This window comes from Columba livia, chromosome 3 (genome assembly GCF_036013475.1).
Source record: "Columba livia isolate bColLiv1 breed racing homer chromosome 3, bColLiv1.pat.W.v2, whole genome shotgun sequence".
NCBI classification, from domain to species: domain Eukaryota; kingdom Metazoa; phylum Chordata; class Aves; order Columbiformes; family Columbidae; genus Columba; species Columba livia.
Window position 1 is genome coordinate 53,738,906 of NC_088604.1, and position 26,380 is coordinate 53,765,285.

At 38.2% G+C, this 26,380-nt stretch overlaps 2 long non-coding RNA genes across 2 annotated transcripts in view; one reads left to right on the plus strand and one right to left on the minus strand.

Annotated features, from left to right (window-relative positions):
- LOC110362581 (uncharacterized) overlaps window positions 1-5,996 on the minus strand; it is a 72,174-nt gene extending 66,178 nt beyond the window's left edge. The window contains exon 1 of the long non-coding RNA XR_010471320.1: window positions 5,861-5,996. This is a non-coding gene — a long non-coding RNA (uncharacterized LOC110362581). The remainder of the gene's footprint in view (window positions 1-5,860) is intronic.
- On the plus strand, window positions 2,770-18,151 carry LOC135579042 (uncharacterized). The gene is made up of 5 exons (XR_010471321.1): window positions 2,770-3,138; window positions 7,476-7,640; window positions 12,448-12,541; window positions 14,837-14,922; window positions 15,773-18,151. It is a non-coding gene; the product is annotated as an uncharacterized LOC135579042 (long non-coding RNA).
- Window positions 18,152-26,380: the final 8,229 nt, after the last annotated feature.

Here is a 26,380-nt window from a genome sequence, read left to right on the forward strand (position 1 = left end):
CTGATTGTTCTTAAAGGTTATTGATATGTTTTATTCCTAAATTCAAGTAGCACCCTCTACGGGCCAGTCCACATCGATCTACTGCCACCACCAACAAAAAGGCCTCTTGCCTTAAGTAAAATGTCTGTATAATGATCTATGGAAAAAATGGAGAATGAGAGATTAGTGTAGAAATGTTGAGGTGAGTGTAAGAAACAAAAATGAATAGAAGCACTTGGAAAAATTATGTGCTGTGTTGTGGAGTTCAGCTCTATGAGTTTCAATGGAGTTTGGCTATTCGACACCAAGACAGAGTTTGGCCACAGCCTTGTGGTTAGCTTCACATTTAGATTTCAACAGAAGCTGAGAGCCTGAGCAGGAAACCATGTATTCCTTCCATTGGCACAGATATTTTCTCTCCAGACCAGTGAAGGTATACAAGTTTTTTAGAAATCTTTGGAAAAATCAGCTCATGGTCCCCTCCAAGGTAATGCAAGAGATGCATACATTGATTCTGTAGCACAAGAAGAGATTGCATAATGAAGTGCTGTGGTTTCGGAGGCTTATGCACAGACGATGTTCAGGACATGCATATACGTGAAGCAGGCATACTAGACAAATTGCCCTTCCTTTCACTCCGCTTCAGAGCCCTTAGTGGGTTCTCTCAAGGTTGAGAGAAATTTGGCTGTTACTGCTTTAACCTCCACAAATGCCTGATGTCATTTACTCACACATCCTGGCAAAAACTTCTGTCTAATCTCTTCCAATTGTTCTCTCTCTCGCTCTCCAAGGAAGTTTAATCAAAGTGCCTACTTCATTCCTACTTTTCCATCTCACTTTCCATCCCTTCCCAGGAGTGCTGCGACATGACCAACCAGAAGCGTTATGCCAAAGACTAAAGACAGTTTGTTAGAGAAGGAGTGTCTGGCACAGCAGCACAGGAATGACCTGATGATGTGGCACTTGGCTGAGAAGTCACTTTTCTGAGAGCCAGCTCCGAATGGCACTGAAATCAGTGAGGGTCTTCCTGTCAGTCTCGATCAGCTTGGATCAGACCCACCATGCACATCTGGATGCAGTTTGTTCAAATGCATCTGCACTTCCCCACCTTTTATCCGGTATCACTTCTTGAAGGGGTTAAAGAAAGCCTCAGCCTTACATCTGACGCTCCGCTGTTTCATGATTCTTTTCCAGTAATGAGATTAATATGTGACTTTCTCATCTGTGTAATTTATTGTTACTGTAGATTTAATTTCTTTTTCTCTGCTGTCAGTATATCAACCTCAAAGAATGCACGACCATTTCTCTCAAATGCATGAGTTAGTTTAGCTGTTTATTTATTAGTTTGTAAGTAGGAATCTACAGTGTTGCCTCAACTTAATATACTATCTCACAATATGGTTTACTACTCTACTGTAGTTGTACCAGAATCACCATTAGCTGAGAATAAAACATATTTGGGGGAAGTGAACTCCTTGGCATAACTGATAGACAGAATTCTAATAGAAAAATCTAACTTAAAACATTTCTAAAAATCATAGCAGGAGTTAACCTGCATTGGGTAAACTCCAGTGTTTCATTTCCTGCTTGTATCATACGGAAAATCATGCAATTATTTTTAAAAGTGTGCGTATTCCATAGTTTCTATGAGAAGATTTTGTTCTCAACAGTGTACAGTTATAGGTGACAAGAGGAGCAGAAGTACAATGTATTTTCTTTTTGTGGCTGGAAATTCCCCAGATTTCAAAGCTGGAACCACTTAGAAGTGGCTACTCAAATGTGTCATGGAAGAGATAATAACTTCTCTGTTTGCCTTAAAAATGTGGCCCATGAGTAATGTCAAAATACTTTTATTTTACTGAAATATAACCTGATTCTGTAATTTTAGCTTTACTTAGGAAAGAATTGGTTTGTTGAAGAATTCACACAAGCCTGTTTTCAGTTGTTACAGAAATAGGCTGGAATACATCTTAAAATAAGGTACAATTTCATCTTTATGCAGAAGATCTTAATAACATATACAGTGGAATCAAGTTATATTTTTATATTTAAAATGTAATACTGACATGTTTTTCAAGGCAAACATTACATATAATTTTGTATTATCCTTTGATGATAGTACACACTGGTAAAGAATTTTCAGGAGTATATAGACTTGGCATACCAAGAAGGAAGATTTAGAATATGATCGCTTTGAGTTGGAAACATTTTAAATCATGAGGTTTTTTCTATATTTGCAGTCAGAAACTGGCAGGAACTCTTCACAAAACTATTGGATTGGATGCTTAACATGCTCTAACCTGTAAGAAAATCAGATTGTTCTTGTAATACATTAGCTGTCCATCCAGAATAGTTTTGAAACAGAATTGTCTCAGGTATTGCCCCGAACTTTTGAAAGTAGTTTGGCATGTACAGTAAATTGCAAGTTATTTTATTTAAAACTGTGCAGAGGAAGGACTTTTGTAGTTAGTGTTATGGTTTCAAAGATCTGTTTCTTGTAAACTAAAGCATATGTCTTCAACTCTGGTATAACTTATGAAGGGAAATTCTGAAGAAAATACCACTGTCCCCCCATGCCCCACCTGCATTTTGGAACATTCAATGCTTGCTGGTTTTTGAAATGTCAAAATTTCAATCTTGAAAATTTTTTGTACTCTAATAATGTATTTTGAAATGATACCATTATAAAATAGAAATAGAAATAGAAATAGAAATAGAAATAGAAATAGAAATAGAAATAGAAATAGAAATAGAAATAGAAATAGAAATAGAAATAGAAATAGAAATAGAAATAGAAATAAAAAATAAAAAGAAATTATTGTGTTTATTAACTCTCCAGACTTAACAAATACGATTGTATATTTATCAGAGTTATTTTCCTAGGTTTTCTTCTCAGGGGAAATTTCTGCTCTCCTTCGCACAATCTCTGGGCACATTTTTTCATGTGAGCAATGCAAATACATTTTGGAAAAGCAGATATAAAAATTACTGGATAGGACACCTCCACTAAATAGAATGGTAAAGAAGTTACGGGCAGAAGGTCAGGAAGCCTTGAGGACAGACCCTGAAGGTAAAGGCTGAAAATCAGAAGAGAGATGTATATTTAAAATATGGAAGTCCTGGACGTGGGAAGGAGACATTGATATAACTAGCTGACAGGTGAGTGAATTGAAAACCATAACTATTAATTCAAAAAATCTGTGATTAATAAAAGCTAATTTGTGTGAACTGAAGCAAGAAGATAGAGTAAGTGAAAATGCAGAGGGAATATGTCATGGTGGGTAGACAAGAGCAGCACTTGGTGACTGAAGTTGCACTGAGATAATATATAGCTCTGTAATTATTTTCTTTTCTTATTCTGCTAAATGTCTACCAGCATGTCCTTGTTTGTTTTTCTCTCATATAACAGTTTCTTCTCTGATGTTTATTACTCTGCTTGCTAGCCCTCCTTCTTGGATGAAAGTTCCTGAGCTGGAGTCAGCTGTGTGAGCCACCTCACATGTAAGCTCCCACACAAATCCTATGTGTGTCCTCGGCATCGAGCTGACATGACACACAGCACCACAGAGCTCATCAGAACTTCCTATAAGCACTGGTCACATTTTTCAGCATTAAGTGTGTTTTCTGGTTTTTTCCCTTTTGCTTCCAAACATTAGATTGAATACCTCAGAAGGCAGTGCTTACATTATGCTTATCACTTCTTCAATAGGCGGAGAGATAGTCCAGGCTGGATGTGTGGATGGAGGACCACATCATCACAGGCTAATTCACTGTTCAGTGTTCCTTAGCGCTCCCTTTGAGAATCCCTCATGACTTTCAACTCATCCATTCCTACAGTTATTGCCCCAGAAGCCAGAAGTTCAATGAATCACAGAATCACAGAATTGACTGGGTTGGAAAAGACCTCAGAGATCATCAAGTCCAACCCTTAAGTGGAGAGCTGGGAGGTCCACCCCTGAAAATGCAGTGGGAGAAGAAGGTGTCCGGCAAATAATGAAAACAATGGTAGGAGAAGGACTGTTCTTGGAGATTAATAACTGTACAGGGACAGTCACAGGCTGCCCATACCACTGAAGCCAGCTGCAAAGGTCTCAGTGCTTTCAAGGGGGAAGTAGATGGTGTCCTATGGGCAGGGGCTCGCCCTGCAAGAATAATTTGAGAATGCTTGGCACAAAGCACCAAAAACAAGTCAAATTGGCATAGGTGAGCTCTTTGTACAGGCAGAGTTTTATAGGCTGGTTGAGTCAGCTGTTCTGAACAATAACGTTTAAATCTCTTTAAACGGGGCAGGCTCTGCGTCACATTTGTGCAGCCGAGCAAGTTGCTTTAGGCACCCTCGGTGCATTGTCAGCCTTTTTTGCACCCTACTCAAAGAACAGATGGGTTGGTGTTTGCCGAGGTTGCAGCTAGCATGCTATATTAGTAAGGAAATTCAGGATCATTAAATGCAACAAAAGAGCTAGTGTTCAGCAAGCAAAAAAACTTTAGCAGCTCAATGTTAATATTATGAACAGTACCAAATGAAAACATAACTCTTACTTTAGATGCTTTACCAGCCAAGATCTTGATCTAAAATAATACCCAATGCTTTAAAAAAATTTTAATTAAAATTGCCATGCAGGTCAGATATGACCTGCAAAAAAAAATTTACATAACTGCATTTGGTTGATACGAAAGAGGTAACCAGCTGGCATTCAGTGCAATTGGATAAAGGCTGCAAAAGCGAGACATAACAATCTTAACATTCAGCCTTCAAGATTTAGGGCTAATTTTCCCAGATTACAGCTCACATCTGCAGATCATCCTCGCAGTTGCCAGAACATGCCACTGCTTTCACGTTCCCACAATTTTTATGCATATAATTTTCAAATGATGAATCTCACTAATCTACAAATACTGCCTCAAACAAAGCAGATGATAGGTGTAATAACTAATGCAACAGCGATTGCTCATGTATAAAGCAAATGGATTTTTAGAAAATCCAAATGATCTAATATCCATTAGGAAATGCAGTAAGGGAAATATGTTAGGGAATAGACTGGTAAATGGGGTTTAACTGCAGAGCAAAACTTCAGGATGGGGAAGGTTCATAATTTGTCTGGCATCTGTGGGGGAACATCTGTCTGCAAAAGCCCTCTTGTCTCTATGGCCAGGAAGGAAGCACTCCTCAGGGATCTTGGCCAGATGTAGAAAAACAAGGAAGAAAAGGCAGGGGAAGGCAGCTGCTCACCATTCAGCAGCTGAGGTGAGAAACTCATGAGCTAAGAATGAGGGTTCTCCTGGGAGAAGACAGCCAGGTATCCAGCCAGGACACTCTTGCCTCTCTGCCAGCACATTTATGTCCAAGATGCAGGGAAAGAGATGGTGTAACTGGGAGACCCCAGCCAGACAAATCTTCATGGAAGTAGATCACTAGCTGCTGAATGCATTTTACAGGTATGAATTCTGTGAGGAGATTAATTTTACTCAAGGCTGTAAGTACAGAAAACATGCAGCAGTGTCTGTGTGCAACCAGAGCACCCAAGTAGAGACATATTCCCCTTTGCTGCTCAATAAATATGCACCTGGCTATACTACCCTGACACCAAAAGTCACTGTAGGAGTATAGCTGTGAGCCTGCTAGGACTGTCTTGGTGCTTATGTTGGGATGATACTATTAGCATAAAACTGGCCAAAGTCACCTTATCTATAGCATCTATAACATCTCTATCTATAACATCTCTGACCAGGCACTACATCAAGCTTCTTATTTTGTGAGTTTGCATAGAAACTTACTTAATAACTACATGGATTCCAGATTGGCTTTATAAATTGTTGATGTTATTTGGATATCTGACAGCTTTTCAAAATATTTACAACAGCAGGTCAGCCAGATACATACCTGTGGGAATACACTTGGTAGAACCCGGCTGCAGATAGAAATGGAGTTGCAGGAGGCTGTAGCTTAGCAAAGGTTAAGGGCACAGGTAAGCACACAGTCTCCTGAAGCTGACAGTATGGCTCCCAGGAACCCAACAAGGTACTGGGAGTACCGTAAAGGTAACTCAATTATGTTTGCGTGTGATGCAATCATAGACCAGCCTGCAATGTAGACATGCCTTTGTAGTGACTGTTTCCTACCATTAACGCTAAAAAGCCGAAGAGTGGCGTCTACAAGTCTGTCTGTGGGAAGGAGAGAGAGAGACTCATTAAGTATTATTATCTTGTGAATAGACTTGGTCAGACAAAACAATAGGATAGAAGCTTAGGGGAAAGCTCCGCTATGATGCATTGGGGTCTACATCATTAGCATTTCTTCAGAGACAGAGCCAAAAAAAAGCTCTAGTAGTGCCTTTTTTGAAACAGAAAGGCCAAAGAGTTGAATGCAAGGATACACAGGCAGAGGAAATATGGACATGAGGCAGAACGAGAAGGTGCCACTCTTCCAGCAGGGAAATGCTTCTTTCAAATTATTCATGACTTAAGAAACAGGGAAAGAATCAGGTATTTGGACATCTACAATAAAGACAGAAAAGAAGCAACGTGAAAGATGAAAGATGTGCCCCAGCTGCTCAAAAATATAAGAAAGCCAAGACAGATATGGACTATCAGTTGGACTCAATGATCTTGAGGGTGTCTTCCAACCAAAATGATTCTATGATTCTACGAAGTATGTATAATCTGGCTTGGACCAGTACATTTCCCATGCTAATTAAAATAAAGGAATCCTTAGGAATTCCCCGTGTGTACATGTCTTCAAATATTCCATGGACTTGCAGAGTGAATGGAAAATGTAACATGCCAAAAAAGACTGGATTTGTGGGCTGAGATGAAGGGAAGAGTCAAGACGTGTGGGTCTATGGGTGGTACTGGGTGGAGGTTAACCTCTGTCTTAATTTGCAAGATGAGTAAGAGAGAGGGAAAACTGTCAGATAAAGAGCTCAAAGATAATGTTTGCTGCTTAGACTACGGGGTGCTGACTGATACTGATACTACTGGAAGTCTTTGGGATATAAAATATGCTGTTTTGTCAGAGTCCAGTCATAAGAGCTTGACGAAAGTACAATAAAATTTGAATAATAGTACTATTAAAACCTACTCATAAATGTAACATAAACAATAAAAAAACACTATTTACAACAAACTGAATTAAAAAAAAAATCCATCCCTCAAAAAATACTCCAACAGTATGCACAACAAATTTCAAATTTAGAAACTAGAATTATGAAGCATAGGGAACAAGTACTTTCCTTACCTATTTTTAGCATTTAATCCATATTTTTGGGGTTTGATGCACTAACAGTTTCTGAAGGAGGAAACAGGAAAGATACTAAAATGCACTGCCTAATTTCAGAAGTGAAGACATATTAAGAAGACAAAGGCCACTGACAGTCTACTAGTTTATCACATTCAGGCTCTGTTTGTGTGTCTCTCATTTATGTCATTATGTCTTGTGACAGCTGAGAGACAAAGCTATCTGGAGACAAAATCTTCACTGCTGTCATTCTCCTAATCAGATCTCCTACTTGTGAAGGTATCTACCCACAACTACTGCTGAAGGACATTGCACCAGCACTGGCAAAAATAAAGGCTTTGTAATGAAACAGCAGATGACTGGGAAAAGCAGATGGCTGTCTGGCATACCAAAGAGCAAGAAGGAAGGAAAAAGAGAAAGCAAAGCGGTAAGGAGGACAGTTGAGGGGTATGTCTTTTCAGCCCAGATGGGACGGAGGAGAAAGGTCTCTTGTACCGCTAGCCAGCTCTATCTGTGCAGCCTTTGGAGGGCAGGACTCAGCCTTCAGTCAACCAAGGTGGATAGAGGGACCCTATTCACTCTGTTGCTATTGAGGATGATGTGTGCAATATGTCACAGCAGAGCTGAGAGAATAAGCACGTATTTATTCAGGTTGTTTACCAGCAAGACTGCAGTGTCATGGTTCAACAGGTTTAACATGGTTCAACATGATTTTACCGCAAGAAGTGAAATAGCTCTTCTATTTTGATGATAAAGCAAGGCCTCCTAAAATAGCAATAGTTTCAGGCACTTTATACGAACATGCCATTTGTCAAAGTCTGTTTTGCTTCACACAGATGATTGATGAGTGTGCTATTTAGTGCTAAATATGACAACTTTCTGGAACATTCCTTGCTGATGACCTTGAACTTCATTCCTTGCAAGGCCAGCTGAGGCTGCAGAAGTGTAAAGAGCATGTTCTTTGGCTGCTATTGACACCTGCTTCTAGATAAACCTCTGCTTTTAGATAAACACTTGTTTTTTGCAAATGAGAAAAAAAAATCAATTTACTTAGAGCAGTTTGGAAAATCAATTGTCCAAAATAAAACTTTGATTTCAATTAATTCTAGTTTACATGTAGGAAGCCTTTAGCTGTGTCTGAGCTATTTGGTTACACATATTGGAGACAGAAATCACATAAATCTTGTTGCTGTATCACAGATCCTTTATCAAGTGATACAATCTTTGAAAGAAAAGACTTTACCCTGCTGCTGTATCCACAGCTTGGCTGGGAACAGCTGACAAGAATACCCAGTGTAAACACAGGTGACCCTCTGTTACACATATTTGGTGAACTAAGGAAAGTATTTTGGATAGAGAGCAAGAAAATGAGAAAGAAAATTACTTCTAACCCATTTTGACACCTCTTTTTTTCCCCACTCTACAATGCCCAACCACATGTTGCACTGTAACAGCGAAGCAGTAGTGAAGCTACTCAGTTATTCCCAGCAGGAGAAGCAGGAGAAGGTCCATGAAGCAGAATGAATGCACTCATTTTACTGACTCTGGTTCTTGCTTGTTTAACATACTTTCATGTAAATAACTTATTATATGTCATTTCCTCACAAGCCTTCACAGGCTGAAAACCTTTGAATGGGCTGAAACATTACATGCCCCATCCGTACCAAGCATACAGTTTACAAGGCCTCCTGTGTCTATTTTTCAGCATAACTGCAATGATCCAAACACTTAGGTCTTTATTATGGGTTGCAATATAATTTGAATGATGCAGTGACTTTAATGTTAATGGAAAGTAAATAAGAATGGTGCTGTGTGCAAGATCATTACTGGTAATCTCAAGGCTTCTTGGTAAGATGATCATTAAAATAAAAAAAAAAAATACAAAACGATAGAAAGTCTACACATCTTACAAGATCAACCTCTCTAGTTGACACTAGTGACATGTACTGTGGCAACCTACATTATATTGCTATTCAGAATGGATTAAATAATCAGTTTCTGTTATACCAAGACGTCTACATCTAATTTGCTACACGTAGAATGGAAAAATGACCCACATGTGCCATGACTTTTAATCTTTTATTAAATAGGATTCTGCTTGTTTCTAATGAATAAACGAAACTAAATAGAACCACAGGAAATAGTGCTTCAGTTAATAGTGCTCCAGTTGTCATTCAGGCCCAACAATCTCTTCAGACATTGAATGAATATCCTCTCACCATATATTTTTTATCTGCTGTTCCGAAATGCATAGAGTTTTCTCTTTGTAATGGAGCATACAGTTAAATCTGGCTCTTGAGTACTTTAAAGAGTCAGTTCTCTGGGAAAATATTTCCTAAAACCAAAGAAGCAGGCAAAAACACAACTCTGCTCAAAACTTTACTTCTACATCTAAATGGATCACAAAGAGAAAATCTGCTTTCACCACAAGTAGAAAAAATATTCAATGCTAAATTTTCAGCCTAAACAAAGTAATATTCCAAACATAGAACTGGACAGTAACGTGAGAGAGAAAGAACCATTCCAACAACAGAATGATTGGTCAGGTACCATTTCCCTGTTGTATATCCCTCCAACATTGTGTTACACCTGGGCCATTAAAAAATGACCACACCAATATGAGAGACTTAGCAGCGACTACTCTGGCTGTGTTCCCACATTTCTTTATAGTCTCTCTGGATCATATTTTTCTTCCTAGAATGGAAATGATGGAGAAGAAAATGTTTAGTGCGCGTACAGCCTGGACTTACTCCCATGCACCACAGTTAAAGGGATCGGGGAACCTTTCTCCCCATTGCTGGCCAGCAGAAGTTGTTAGCAATTTGCTCAAAGTAAGCTTTGTGCTCTTATTTGGCTGTGTCTAGACAGCCAAATACTTTGTTGCTATCCAAGGAATGTGCAGCTGATGTCAGTGATGTATTCACAGGAGAGCATTGGTTCTTGAGGATAGGCTTAACACAACCCGTGCAAAGTGTAGGAGTGAGGCAGGGGATGTTGCCTGAGCAGGATATTTACTATGGAGCCTACTTAACTTCCCCCAAGAAAATAAAAAAACAGCTAACTTATTTAAAATCTCACTAATTAGAGACAGCTAACATTCAGTTGGAAAGCCACAGGAGGGATTTAGTGAAGGTGCATTTTAGGCGTTTAAACACATATGAAACTTTTCTAAACTCCAAGAATTACAAGCAGAAGAAGCAGAGCTACCTCCTGCTCTCCACCAGCAAATTGAACTGTCTTTGGATAAAGATTTATGAGCTGTCTTGACAAACTGTATTAGCAATGGATGAGTGTTTGGAATAAGTAAAAATGGCAACCCAAGAGGTCAATATCAAAACAAAAAAATAGCACTAGCATATTTCAGAAAGGAAAAGAACATCCAGACGAAGGTCAGTTGCTGTGAAACCCAATGGAGTTATGCCCACTTACAGAAATAACCCCCCATTTAGTGAATTTAGTGACATGTCTTTGATGGCATCTGAGGGAGAAAAGTCAGTTGTTAGTGTTGTTAGCCACAACCAGTCGTATGAAGGATCAGGCAACTTTCTCACAAATAATTGAATGTATGAAATTAATTTGACCTAGATAATGAACATTGCCCCTATTTATCAGTTGTGCAGGCAAAAACACAGAAAAGGTGCTTGAGTTGCTCGGAGTCACTCAAGGAGGGTTAAATATATCTGTTCTTTTCTAGGTGAAGGGTGGAGGCAACAGACCAGAAAGTGAGTTACTTGATGTTAGATGCAATCCTAACATTGCAGTAACTTTGCTTTTAACTCAGCAATGCATTTGCCATATTGTTTCTCCCATACATCAAGTGCAGGAAGACAATATGAACAGTTTCTAACTCTACCTCATAAACTTCACTGAACAGGCACTGGAGTTACAATAACATCTTTGTTGGCAAACATTTCCAGGCACTGTAAATCTGTCTGACTCTACAGGAGAGATGGCTGATGTGCAAATCTCTAAGTCACCGTTGTTAAAAAACAGAGCCCCTGTTCATCCATCTTGGACCTGATTTTATAGCACACCATATAAATGAGAACTTAAAATAGTTCTTTACCCTTCCAAAGTGCACAGTCACTGGAAAGGATAACACAACAAGTTTAGCCTTGGGAACCTTCATCAGCTGAGAAAAGAGCAACCGAGGGACACATCTATGTTTGCCTTCCCCTACCCAGAGGCAGCCTCTGCAGCCCATACCTGTCAGTGAGCTTGTACTCACTAAGAAATTGAATCTGCTCACATCAGTGTTCACCAGACCAAGACAAGGTGTTACAATCCTTCTCACTTAGCACTGGGGAAGCAGTGCAGTATTGTACAGGAATGTTCCCAAGGAATGCAATAACATAAGCTGGAAAGATCTGGCTTCTTACCACATGAGGCTGTGGAGAGAAAAATAGCTATTCTTCCCTGGCTATAAGCATGCGGGAGGAGGTACACTTATCCGTTGTTACCCATGCTGTAATATACATCTATCAGTAAAAGCACAAAGACTTTTTTAACTCATGGTTTTGACAGCATCTTTGACACTGGGGCTAGATTGAGAAGACTTCCACTTTATGAAGAGGTTTAAGGCTTTGAAAGATTTTGCCAGATACAAACAAACACAGTTTGTTTTAACTAGTGACCTGGAAATGGAAAGAAAAACATCGGAGACTTAAGGCTATCAGCTACTATAAAGTATTTCGACTCCACACTCTCCAGTAATATTCTGGACCTGAAAAACTTTCCAGGTGTGATATTCCTCACATCACACAGATATTTCTGTAAAGCTTGATGGGTTGAACAAAATACCATTTTTCAGGCATAAAAGTTTCATTTTCTTTTTATTTTTTTTTCCCAGCAGCTCTACTGCAGATCCATATTTAGAAATGCTTGATCGTAAGGTGTTTGGATTTGGCAGGGAATGGCTGTGATGCACTTTCCCCAGAGCCTGGGAAAAAGAAGTAAGCTGCAAAGACAGCTTTCACAAGTTGCTTTGAAAGGCAGTGTTTAATTATAGAGGCTGGCAATGAAAGGCAGAGCAGCCTCCAGGGATACCCTTTTCCCATTCTGCCACTTACAGGGATTCTTGACTTTGCAGTCAAGTTCTGTCGTGTCTTGAGTGAGAAGCTCGGTCAGCAGTGGGTGAAACAGCTTGCATCATCTTTCTCCAACTTGAGCTAAACTATTAAAAGAAGGCAGGTCTAAGCTTTTTCTTTTTTTTTTTTTTTTTTTTTCCTTGACAGACCTGTGACTCATGAATGTCGCAGGAAGGAGAAACCAATAAAAAGCTGTTTCTACACTTTAGCTTTTGAACTTCCCTTTTAAGGATCATGTAAGGTAGAGTGTCAACACCTTTTGTTAATAGTGCTATTATAATTTATTATTATTATTATTATTATTATTATTATTATTATTATTATTACAATCTTGCATCCATTCTAAGAACAGACAACTATACGACAGATCTGTGTGATGATGCCTGAAATCTTTCTGTTTTTAAAAGCTCAGCACTAGGGTCACCTGCAGAACTTCCTGGGAAATGGACACTACTCCCGAAGATTGTTTTTAAAACTAATATGGGCTTCCCACAACCAGGGGCTGTTCTGCTGAATGCAAGAAACTACTTGCAGCAGCGTCTCATTTCCCTTTGTGCTGCACATCCTGGCAGTATTTCTGGTTGCAGAGCAGGGAAGGAAGAGCTACGGTGCTTTCACAACCTGCATTTTTGCAAGTCAGCAGAACACTCCTCCCCCCTAAAGTTTACATCAAATCCAGTGCCAAACCTGTGGCTTAAACCCCTTGCTGTACTAAACTTGCAATTAAAATTACCAAAAATTTTCATCACTCCCACTTCTCTCTGCCCTATCCTAACTATTTCAGAGACAGATATTATGTGTTACATTCTCTTTAAAACAATTTTTTAAAAAGGCTTATCTGTGGGGTGTAAGTGGCATGAAGAACTAAGAGAGCAATGAGCCAGGAAATGCCAAAACAAAAGACAATGCACTGCACTTTAAAAATACTTTTCTATTTATTATTTATATTGCCATTTCCAAATTAAACTTGACACTGTTCAGCTGAAATTTATGTTGACATGTAGCCATTAATTTAGTATATATTGTTAGCCTTGATTTGTGTAAAGACCATTTCCATTAGTCATATAATAGAGAGCACTAGCTGGAAACACAGAGTGGTCCCAAATCCGCTTCTCTTGGTTCTTCTTTCTGGAGTGCAGGATGCTCCAAAAGATCCTGCAGAATTTAACTGTGCTGCACATGGTAATAAATATAGCTGAATGGAAATGGAATTTCTGTCACATTTATTCATTTCAACACCTGTTCACTTTCCAAATAGGGACAAAAGCTCAAAGCACATAGAAGAACTAAAATTATAAAACATCTTGATTCAGAAATACAAAGGTAATTCATTTCACCATTTTTCAAATGAGAAGAAGCATTTTGGTATTCTGCTAACTATTTGAACTTACCTAAGTCAAATGATTTTTTTTCAGTTTTTAAAATGTGCTGGGATTCTGTGCAGCTGTGAGCACAAGGTCCTGCTGTAACAGTTATGAAAAACTGGGACAGAGACTTTCCAATGTCAGCATTGCTTTCTATTACAGAAGGATTGGGAGAAGTAGAAGTTGCTCCTTCTGGTAAACAAAGTGGAACAGGAACTGTCATGTACCAGGTTTTCATCCAGCTAGTACAGTTTCCCCTTCACATAATATCAAATCACACAATTTGATTATAACTATCTAAATACTGATATGGATTTTTTATTATTTTTTTTTTTTTTAGAACTTTTACCAAAAGAAGTAGACTCAATAGTTTAAAAGTTAAAGGGCTAAACCTGAACATGATTTAGTCTCTCAGTGTCTGTCTATTCACCTTAATATAAGTCTCCATTAGACCGGTGCCAAGTGAGGAAAAAGTCCCAGTTTTCTCTAAAAGATTCCTGAGACCAGGCATAGACACTTTATATCACCTTTACCTCTTCTGCAACATTTCAAGAAATTCTTTAAATAAGTATGTGAGATTTTAGGTACCTTCACAGAAACAGCAGCTTTACTTTACTAGCAAAATGCTAGTAAACTACTTTAGTTACAATCAGGAAGAGAAGGTACACAATCTTGTGTTGCACATTATACTATAGGAGTACCGCTTTATCTTAAAGGTCTCCCACAGTCAGCATCAACAATATCTCTGCATTTTCAGAGAGGAGCTGGAAAGGCTGCAAAGAGGGCTCACATCATGCACATATGAAAATTATTCATGATTATTTTTTTTCTTTGCCCACTCCCCCTGCCCTAAAACCCAGTGAGTGGCTTGTATGAATAGCTCAATAACCATCCATGGTTGGCACATTAATTATATGTCAGTCTTGCAAAAATGTAATAGGTGTTTTAAATGGTGGAAGTTTTCTAGCATTTGTAGTTAAAACACATTAAACAATGCTATATCCTTTTACGACACCACCTAGGTTTCATACCTGCAGCTTGTCACGTTTAGGAGGTGTAAACTTGTACGTTAGTCAGCATATCTGCTGTAAGTAATTCCACTACTGTACTCTTGAAATAATTCGTTCAGCATAAAGCAAAGAAGTACTGATGTTTGTCTTTTATCATCATAGGAGATGTATCTCTAAACACAAAGTGAAAAAAAAAAAAAGACACAAGTTCAAATAACCAGTAAGAACAAAAGCTGATTGTTAAAAAGGTAGGATTTTTTACCTTCCTTTGGTTCTGTGCCTTGTAAGTGACCCATATGCAGTTTAAAATGTGCAATAAATATACTCCATCATGTGAGTGAGAGTTAATAATATGACATTTTCACTTAGTTTAACTGACATGATTCTGGTGTACCTCAAATAATTGCAAATATTTGTCTGGAATCAACTGCTTAATTTGCAATGCATAGCAGCACTTTTTACTGTGTTAAATGATACAAAAAAAAAAAAAAAGTCATTCAAAAGCACTTTTGAAGATGCTTACAAGCTGCTATGGTATATTGATATTCAATAGCCTGTCTTAGTAGAACAACAGTGATTTTACTTGGAAGAATGGCAAAGTTATAAGAATAGCTACATGGTTAGCCCAGATGAAAATTGAACTGGTATGAGTGGAGGATTAAAATAAGGGTACGATAACTAGTAGTGACATAAAATACCAGACATCTAAATCTAGGATAGTTTTGATTGCTCCACACTTTGTTTTAATTGGCTTTTATATGGTGCTTCATAGAGTTGTCTGAATGGAGCTAAGGGCGTATAGCAAGGACGGTCAGTCTTTGCACAGAACTATTCTGGAAACCTTCTTATTTCTTTTTTTTTCCTAAAAGCTGTTAACAGAATAAGAATAAAGATTCTTGTAACTTCCATCTCACTTGGGCAAGACTGTCACAACAGGTTAGGTTTTGAGAGTGGCATGTGAGTTTACAACTAGCTGTTTGTTTCAAAAGGAAATTTCTCATCACAGAATTTGATCCTTTTCCGTTTTATGAGCTGAGAAGTTAATGCTGAACTGATCTATCTTGGAGAATTGTCTGATGATCATTTATCTTTCTGCAGCCTGTTCCTTAAAATTAACTCTGGAAAGTTAATGCTGGAGCTTCATGGCACTTTGAATGAACAAAGGAGGCAGAGTGCATCTCTCTTCCTCACTGAAATATTCCCTGCTTGCCAAAACATGCAGACAGGACTCTTCCTCAGAAGGACAACACTGAAAGCAAGTTAGTATAAGAAACAGATGAAGCTGTATTCTGGTTTGCCATTCCCTGTCTGGGCTATTATCTTGCAAGCTGAGGCTGGCCTGATGTTAGCCATGTGAAGGTTAGTCATCTGGTCTGAACAAATCACCAAACTCCCCCGGGAGTCAATGGAGGAAGACGGGCATGTCTGGAGGACTCTCCATCCTGCCCCAACACAAGTAAGTATCTGACTTACTCATTGGAGGGGCCTCTTTCTTACTACAATCCATAATACAGCCCTCAAGGATCAGCTCAGACTGGAGGCCTGTGTTTCAGGTGGCTAGAGCTTGATGAGAGGAAACTTAACTTCCATGAAAAAACACCATATCAGTACAACAAAACATTGCTTATATTCACCCCAGGAAAAAGCTGAAGATCTCAAACCAGCTTTCCTAGTGAGCCTTCTGTTACTGTGCACCAAGTAGAGCTCACGGGTGGGAGGTGTTTCCCCCTACTATTCTCTACGGAAAATTTTTTATTGCCAAAGTAATTTTGCAAAGCTAGTTCAGGAAGAATTGGAAGACAAATACACAAATCTACCTGACAAGCATCATTAGAGGGGAGAATAACATACATTTTTTTTTTCTTAGCACAGTGTTCTGCCCTCACCCCTTGTAAAATCTCAGTCCAGCTCTAGCTTTTGATACTAATTAATAGCGATTCCTTTATAAAGAGTAGGAACAGGTGTGTTACCTGACATAATCCTCATTCTCAGTGAGCAACATTTTTAAAAATCCTAGTGCCTGATATGTGTTCACCAAAGAGGGAACTGAAAACTGGAGATGGAGATCAGTCTACTTCAATCAAGATTTCTTGCTCAGAAGACCTACATACACTTAGCTCTCAGTACCTTCATATTGTAAATGGGGGCACATCCATTTGCATTTAGAGTGACAGCCCAAGTGTTGGCAAATTGCTTCCTCAGATGAAACTGGATGGGAGGACACTGCCATGGAAGCATCTTTTGGCAGATCTTTTCTGGGAATACGGTCATAGTTGCTCACTGAAAGATCACAGGACAGGTAAATGGAATGTGGGGAAAAAAAGTATGAAAACAAGACATGAAAGGATACAGGTGAACTCGGCATGTATACAAACAAAATGAGTCACCAACTTCAAGTATTTTTTGACTCTCATTTTGGCACCTAAGTTGTTGTAACGAAGAGGTGGAATCATATACAATTTTAAAAGTATATTTGCACAATTGCCTGGTGGTTATAAAGGAACCCAGAATTATTTCTTCTTTGCCTTGTGCAAATCTTTTTATTCACTTTATTGTTCATTTTACAGAAGTAACAAAAACATTTCTTCAAATAGTTTTGTTTATACTTTATATCTTCATGTACATATGCATATATGTATGGCTATATCTTTACTGACTCTGGTGGGTGGTCTGAGAATTATGAAAAAAATGTTGACATTATCTATCTGGTCCACAGTGTATTAAAAAAAAAAAAAAAAAAAGATTTTTGGATTATGAAAGATTTACATTTTCCCTTGATACCTGCTCTTGCAATTTGAAAATCTCTTTGTTTTGACCCTTTGACAATGACGGCAGGGTGTGTGGTTTAAAAAGGCAGATAAAATCCTGAAGACTTAAAAGAAAACATTTTTTACATTTCAAGATCATTGAATAAATGAACTTTCCTACTCAGGAGGGAAAGAAAACTTGGCAGGGAGGTAGAGATTAAAAACAGTTCATTTTCTGTTTTCCAATATTTTTTAAATGAAAGGTTCTTTCCTACTATAAAGCACAGATTGATGTGAAATTAAGGGCTTACACTTGTTTCTGATATTTTCATTTTATGTACAAATATGGACCTATGAAAGGGACTGTATAGAACAACTCTGTGTATTAATATGAAAATATCTTGCTCCTACACTTGATGGACAATAAATCATAGTAAATACCTAATCATAAATAACCTCTTTATTTTTGTTTGTTTGTTTTTTAAAAAACTGTGGATTAAATTTCTTCACTGTGACATTTAAAATCTTTATTTAGGAGACTGTATGGATTGTGTGACCAGCTCATAGACATACATTTCCAGATTCTTGAAACTAAGGACCAGAAACAGTAACACTTTTGCAAGTATCCAACACGAACTCAGCTAAGAAAGTTGTTACTCCATGAAGGCAATTAGAAATATTTGGTTTAGCAGCTCTGTTGCTCCCAGTAGTAGCTCTTTTTTGTTCTCTTTATTCAATAAAATTTAACAATTAGTTTCTGACCTGGTTCTCTTCTTCCAGAGTGATTCTTGCTGATTCCTCAGCCTCTCACTCTGTTTTTTCTCAGCTGGTCTGAAGAACCATGGCATCAGTTAAGTCCATGGCTCTCTGGTTCCCTAATGGCTCCCTGCACTTTGCCGTCCCAGACTCTGTCTGTGGCCAATGGAGCCGCAGCAGTTCTCTTTCTCCCTTCTAGTGTGGTAAGAGCATAGGCAGCTGCACAGTGCATAGGGATTTATATAGTTCCCAAGAAATATTTGTCTCCAGAAAAGTAGTAATTTCCATTTTATTAAGTCAACTGCAATCAGGTTTTAAATCACTTTATCTGCTAGATTAAAGATGTTTCATATTAATAGCACATCTGATCTCACTTTCATTTTTTAAGCTAAAAGGGCTCTGAAACATCATATATCCTTTCCTAAAATATTCAATTTTCATGGCAGGAAAAACTGTATTTACATTGCCTTCTAGCTTACAAATAACAAAGACAAAACTTCTGGCAGTGAGTCATTTGGTGAATAGATTGCAGCAATACTCCTTAGGGCACTGCTTGCTTGCCCCAACCCATAGGGAGATGAAGGAATTCATACTAATTCCTCCCTACAACCCCTTGCTTGGCAGCCCCTGACAACCTCCCCCAATATTTGTGGGGTGGAAGTGTTTCTGACATGTCTGTTGGGAGCTGGTTCACACCCAAAATAAGGAGAACCTCAGTGAGTCTGAATGAAATCCTGGCCCTGTTGCCTCAGCATCCAGTGTGTGTGTGGGCATGTTCCAGCAGCAAAGTGGTGAGTGCTGTAATATTTGAAAATATCTAGAAAAAAATGATAAAATATTTTTATTTTGCATGGATATTTTCTAACTCTCTTCTGTTTTCCTTCTGGGCTTACTTTGAGGCTTTTAACAATAACTAAGGGTATTGTCTCACCTGTCTGCAGCAGATTATCTCCTTCCAGATAGAAGGACAAATATTAAATGTTTCAATGTATGATGACACAGACAGAAGACAGAACTTCTGGAGATACTACAGACTTGCAGCTATCAGACTTAATTTGATGTGTTACAGCTCACTGTACTGTGAATCAGAGCTCTCTTCAGCAACTTCTCAAATTTTTTTCTGTTATTCCAGTTTGAATATTGCTTATTATATTACTTAGTAAATTCAGGACAGTAAGACATTGACCATTCCCCATCTGGTTACTACATCAATACTACAGCTGTAGGATAGGTAAAATTTATAAGCACAAGGCCTTTGTACTAACACAAAAAAGGTATACACACTTTATTGCCAAATGGAAAACATAACAATTGTGTCAAGGTTTACCCTTTGCCCAACAAGGCTTGAAGTAAGTGGGCAGGCTAAGCAATCCAACCAGTTTCAAAGCTGAAGCAGCTTTTCCAGTTTCCTAGGATCCTGGAGCAGATGCTATGACTGAATACCAAGCAGAAGGCTTAGCCATGCAGTTCCCATTAATGTAATTGCAGTTTTGTAGCTAAATAGCCTAGATAGCTCTGAATAGTTCAGCCTCTGTTACCAAAAGTCATAGATTAAAATCATTGCCCCCTTGACTTCAGAAGACTGGTATTTTATTGAAAGTAAATGAAGCTTGCACTAAAGACCATAATAGTAGGCAACTCCTTCTTTGCTTTGAAATATGTGTTTACTGTGTCACAAGAGGCAAACTCATCTGTTTCTGAGTGTGGTTATGCAATATCATTATCTTATAGTGCAGTTAATTGTATTTAACAAAAGACAATAACCTACAGTATAAAATTAATAAAAAGAAGCATTATGCCTTTAAGAGGAGACATAAAAGGAATTACTTGCTGTTTCTCTAAAGGTGATAGTTCTATTAAAAAGAATATCCTTGCATATTTTCAGCCACTGTAGCATTTTGAGCAGGTGAACATGCCTCTGTGCTTTAGAATTTATGTAATTTACAGCAGAGTGCCATGGAACAAAATAATAGCATTGAAAAATTGGTATAAAACTTCTGAAAGACTAAATAGTTGAGCCAGAGAGAGGGCTATAATTTCAGGAAGAAGACAGTAGCAATTGCAGACATGTTTAACGTTTGACTAAAAATCAATTTACAGAAATAGCTAAAACACATTTTTATACTATTGAGTCTCTCAAGACATGTCACATGTGGGCTTTAGGTATTTATATAATTTTGTTCTCAGAAGCATGCACCAGAGTGGAAAATATAGTGTCAGAGATCTGTTATGAAAGTACTTCAAACTCAAGTGTTTGAAACCTAACTGCAGAGGGAAAACTTTAATGGTAGCATTAAAAAGTTTAAAGCCTTTGACAATAGGCTGTGAAGTCGTCTGCGTATAATCAGCCACATAAACTGCATGTGACAGTGTGATCCCGTGATCTGAACACTCAACAAGAACTATTTCTGCTTTTCAAAGGACTCTGATGAGTGGTAGTTTGTGTGAAGGTGGGTGAGGAATATCACCTTGTCTGTATTTTGTGCTGAGAAGATATGAAAGAGTCTTCTGCCTTTACCTGATTAAATGATTGTATGAAGTCAAGGAAAAAAATTATCAGAAAGCTCTGAAGAGCTATAAATTTTGGTGTACCCTCACACACAAACATATGCACACAGAATATAAAGTTTATATGCTACATATGTATTTATACCACATGCACACAAATATAGATGTACATATACTTATGTATGAACTAGATTCTCAGCTAACTGAAACAGTAACAACAGAAAATGTGGATCACAGATTTTTTAGTAAGTTTTTGGCCATCATTTCCCCACTTTCCAAACAACTCTCTTCCTGTTTCCTAAATACCCATTTATAAATCAGCAACTGAAATGACAGCAAATGCCTTTGGGAAGAAAGAGGACTTCGATCATTAATTATCCAGGATAAAGTAGGGAGTTTCTCTCTTCTCCTCACAATGTGAAAAGTGCATTCTTTGCAGCACCACCCTCAAAGAAATTCAATAGGGTCACTGAGTGACTTTCTCAGAGATAGATGTAGGAAAAGCCTGAAGACATTTTGGTCCTTTGTACATAGCTCCTTACTCAGCAAATTCTGGTCCATAACTCCCTGGTTCAATGTCAGCACAAATTCTCTTCTCAGGTAAGTCTGGACTCTTTTTCTTTCTTCTTTTACTTTTCTCTTTTTTCCTCTTTTAATCTTTTTTTAATTCTTTCTTTTGTTTTCTTCCTTTTACTGCTATCAGGAGCCTGGAAGCTTTGATCATCCTCTTTCTCAGGAACTCAGAGTCCAAGAGAGAGTGCAAGTACGGCTGTTGCTAATACTGTGCTTTGAGTCTGCTCAGGACGTGCAGTTTATTTGGTTTCCAGGAGGTTCAGTACCTTGCCCTTATTTTAACTCGACAGACTGCAGATCAAGGTAGCCATCAGTCTTCCCTCATATGAATGATGTTTAAGTAGTTCACTTGTACCCAGACAACTTTTAGCTGCAATCATTAGAAAACTCTGCCTCCAATCATAAAATATAAAGAATGACTCCTCCAAAGAATAATATATTTTAAAGTAAATGGTACGTTAAACTGCAGTACTTCCAATCCCTGGCGCTTGATTTCTGTTCATTTGAACCCTGGACTTAAACGGTTTTAAGCTTGCTTTGGACCGAGGAATATGTCAGGGATATAATCACATCAGTTATGCTTTCCTTCCAGATTCTGAATGTGCTTTCATGAGGCCACTTAATTAGTAACTGTACCCCTTGCATAGAGAGGATAATTGCCATCATGAGTTGGGCATTAAGTGGGATCTGGAAATATCCCAGAAAGCAGCAAGAATTCTCAGGTTTTCAATATTTGATGCTGCAGGACTGTTGAGGGTTTTGTAAGGATTTGTAACTTCCTCTAGAAGTGAAATGAGGCAGAATATAGCACAGCTGCTCATAACAAACTAAAGGCTTGGGAGGCCCAGAGCCAGCTCCACAGAGATGCGTCTTAGTTTTCTTCTCTCTTCATACCACAATTTTTCCAATTATGTTAATTTCTTTCTACCTGCTCTGCTGCAGAGGACATTGTTTTATGTTGGTGGAACCCAGTAAGTTCTTTCTCATTTCACACATACCCGTGAAGTTTTAGCCCCTCTCGTTTGAATGAATGGTGAATTCAATGTATGTTATGGGTAGACAGACTCCTGCTGTCACTTTTTGCCTTTTCCACAGAGATTGTTATTAAAGCCTGCTGATGTTTTCCGTATAATATACTCTGATTAATTCAATTTCTTTAAGTCTCCATTCTATTCCAGGTCTTGCACACCTTTTTGAAGGCCTCTCTTGCAAGGACTCATCTTCACCCCTAGACCAAGCTGTGCACAATGATTCAAATTCACACTGCTCAGAGCTAGTCCTATCTAGAGTGGATTGAACACATCCAGAGGGCAAGACATTTGAAGTGTCCTCTAGGCTTCATAAGCAAATACATATCTAGAGTTCCCATGCTATGTCTTGAAATATGTCATAATGACTTGACTGAGTACTGGAGGGTGCAGTGACCATGGGAACAGTGGTGGAAAATTAAACTGGAGAGGAGATGGCAAACTTGAATGAAATATTATCCATAATTCTTATAAGCAGCAGTCCCTTGACAAATTGTACCACCATTTTTCTTTGAGAAGAGCTAGTTTAAAAAAAATAATAATCCACTAGCAACCTAGCCTGCACTCAGTATAAATAATCACAGGGTGGAAAGGGAAGAGGTAACTGGGTAATTAAGTTTTTTTCCTCTGCCATTTCACGGACACTTAATTCTCTAAAACCATCCAAACCTGAATTTCAAAAATTATCTCATTTTCTTGCATGCTAGCATGTAGGATCTTGTTCCCTTCCTCAGCAGGCAGCAAATAGGGTCTTGTCCCGCTCTCTGATTCCTTCCTGCCATCAGCACTGACCTGCAGCTATTCTCAGTGTCTACTTTATTCATCTGGAGCAACTCAGACTGATACCACCTCCTCCTCTTACAGCCATCACTGCACAGCTCACTCTCATCCCTAGAGCACCATCCATCCTCATAATGGAAGCTTTACTAAAAAAGAGTGTTATTTGATCATATATGTAAAGCTTTATTATGAAGCACATGTGCAGCAAGGGTAAATGTACATTGAAAGGGTGACCTTAGTGTGATTGGTTTCTAATGTTTCAGGGCTTGGATTTGTTTCAGTAAATTTAATTAAATAAAAAAATATTGACTAAGTTACCTCAGTGTCAGCAAAACCTTGTAATTCTTTTTCCCTTCTTTATTTCTCCCCAATATGCAAATACAGTTTACTATAGACCAATGGCCTAATAGACAATATGTCCTTAAACCACAAAAAATACTGGACACTGCAAACTGATGTTGCAACAAGGGTGGAGTGCCACATAGTTTTTACATTTACCAAAACTTAAACATAGAGATGACTAATGTCGAAAGATATTAAGACTTATGAACTACCATCAAGGCAAATTCTTTTGATGTTTGCCTGGGTTTGAATATATGCGTGCTTGCTGGCATGTAATTTCCTATGAGAATGTAACAATACCTATTGTCCAGTACCTACATATTTTGGAAAAGCTAGGTGATTATTTTTGAAAAATACTAAGGCCTTTTTTTTTTTTTTTTCAGAACAGACCTTATATGAATTTATACAAACAGGAATTGAGTCACATTTTGGCATGTGTATTTTGGATAAATTGTAAAAAAAAAAAAAAATCGATAGAAAAAAACACTAAAAAAATGTATCTTTTCCAGGCCCAGATATCTTTTGTTACTTTATGGGGAGAGGCAGTTGTTTAACAGCCTGAAACACCAATCGTGATGAAAAAACACATGCACTTAATGTACTGTCCTGCTCTTTATATGTGCTGTAGTGCCCTAGTGCTTCATTCCTTCATTTTGGCTCAATTCAAAAGCTATTGAATTCAGTGGAAAACCACCCACTGGCTGCAGTGGGGAGTAGATCAATCTCAAAAATATGTAATTGGACAGGGTAACAACTGATTTTGTGCCATGTGTTATAAATCTCTCTTCCACAGCAGAACTTACAGCTCTGTCTCAATAGCACTAAACTGAAATAAAAAAAGGAAGAAGCAACTTAACGTTCAGCTGGTGAGATCTTGCATTCTTAATTCTCACCGGAAGTAACTCTTTTTGCATTGACTCCAGTACCCACACCGTGGAGTTATGACCAGAGGGGTGAGCCTGTGGCATAAACAAATCATGTTACAGTAGCTGTACAAAAATGAGCAGGTTAAAGGGTAGAGATCTGAAATCCCAATAAAATTGCTTGTAATTCTTTTTGGGAAAAAAAAAATCACTGCTGAATGGTTTCATGCTGCCTTTGCAGGGTTGAGTCATATATGTTTGAAATATTGTTCTGAAGTTGGTGTAGCTTAATTTACCAAGTTCTCAGATGTTCATCCCCTTAGTTAGATCTTCCACTGGAAGGTAAAATATTAAAGAAACAGAGCCAAATTTCAAATTTATTTCTGTATTATACATTTGCTAATGAATTAGAGGAAAGCAATAGACTAACATAAACATACGCTGGAAGTGCTCCCTCAGTGGCCTGGGGATGTCTTGCAACAGAAGTATCTGTCATGGGTTATGAGGCTGGAAAAGGGTTGAAGCAGAAAATAAATAAGAATTGAGAATTTACATTTTTAACATTGCCAGTACTGTGAGGGATTGGAAGGGATTTCTTCTTGGTGTTGCTAGATGAATATAGCTCCACTAACCTTGATGAGATATACATTCAGAGATTCAGTGGAAAATGATTCAGAAAACAGCAAAACCTCAATGCAGTTTTTGCACTTCTAGAATGTTTTGTTTGTTATTTGTTTGTTTTTTCTATAATTTCAGCAGAGATTGAGAAAGGAAAATTTATCAGCCACCTACGGCTCTAAATTCTGAATCTATTTACCTTCTTTTTTTTTTTTTTTTGTACTTTCTGGTTACCTGGGAAGAACTGGAAATGGGGAAGGAAATGTTGAAAGGTATATACTTCTTGGGGCAAAGTTAGGCATCTGTTCATGTTGCTCTAAGCAAGGAAGGAACCAGAATCCTTGAGACTGTGCTATACTGGAGTCTGGAGCCCTGATGGATGGTGTTCTTCATGGGTTGAGCCCTTCATGGATGACTGTACTTTGCATAAGCAAAATCACAGTACAGCTGACACAGATAAATTGTGTGCACTCATGCTACCTGAGCATTCTCACTCCTTGGTTTTCCACTTCAATTTCCTGTTCTTAAACATACTAAATCAAGATTTCTTTCTGATAGCTGTAGAGTGCTTCCCATTGACCTGAATTACAAAATAAATGAATGAGGAGGAAACTAAACTGGATGAGTTCCTCTCCTCTGCTGGGCTGTTGCAGAGCACCAGCACAGCTGTGACTTGCTCCTCCTGCTGCTCATGCTGCTCCCACCCAGTCATCCTCTGGATCAGTCTGGATGGTGTTTGCTTGCATGGCAGGAAAAGGTCAGGGCAAGATTTTTAATTCATCTGATTTTTCATTGGGAGCATGTTTTGTCTCCATAGACAAAGCTTCACGTCTTCAGGCAGTCTGTATGATAAATGCCTCACCAAGACTCTTTCACCTTGGAAGGTGTTGTAAAGGAATTTTTATGAACCATCTAACACAGTCCTCAGCTGAACTTCCCTTGGGTACAGAAAGAGAGAGACTGAATTAATTACCAGAGTCCATTGACAAGTAGCAGGGACAATAGACTGTCAATAGAACGTAACTTACTCCAGTAAAACACAATACTTATAAATACTGCATATATTTGGAGAAGAACTGAGGAGCTGCTGGATATCACAATAAAATAGCCCAGATCCTGCCCTGCCTAGTGAGTCTGAAGTTAAGTATTATTAGATGCAGAGCCTAAATGCTTAAAAATTTTGTTTATGGACATTTATATTTTAAGTGAAGGTTGCACTGTTATCTATGGAGAAGGGAATTTATTAAAAAAACAATGTAGATGGCAGCAGTGTTTCTATTGTCAGAAATGCAGGAATAGTTTCTGGAAATGAACTACTGCTATCTGTGATATAGTGTGGGAGAAATTACAGTGCTGGAAGAGACAAACCCATATTCAGATAACTTCATAAGATACAGTGGGGTTACCTACATGCTAGGGAGTGTTGACTATTTAATCACTTGTTTCGCGGACATCATGGATGTTGTGTCTTGGATGTCCAGGACTTTAAAT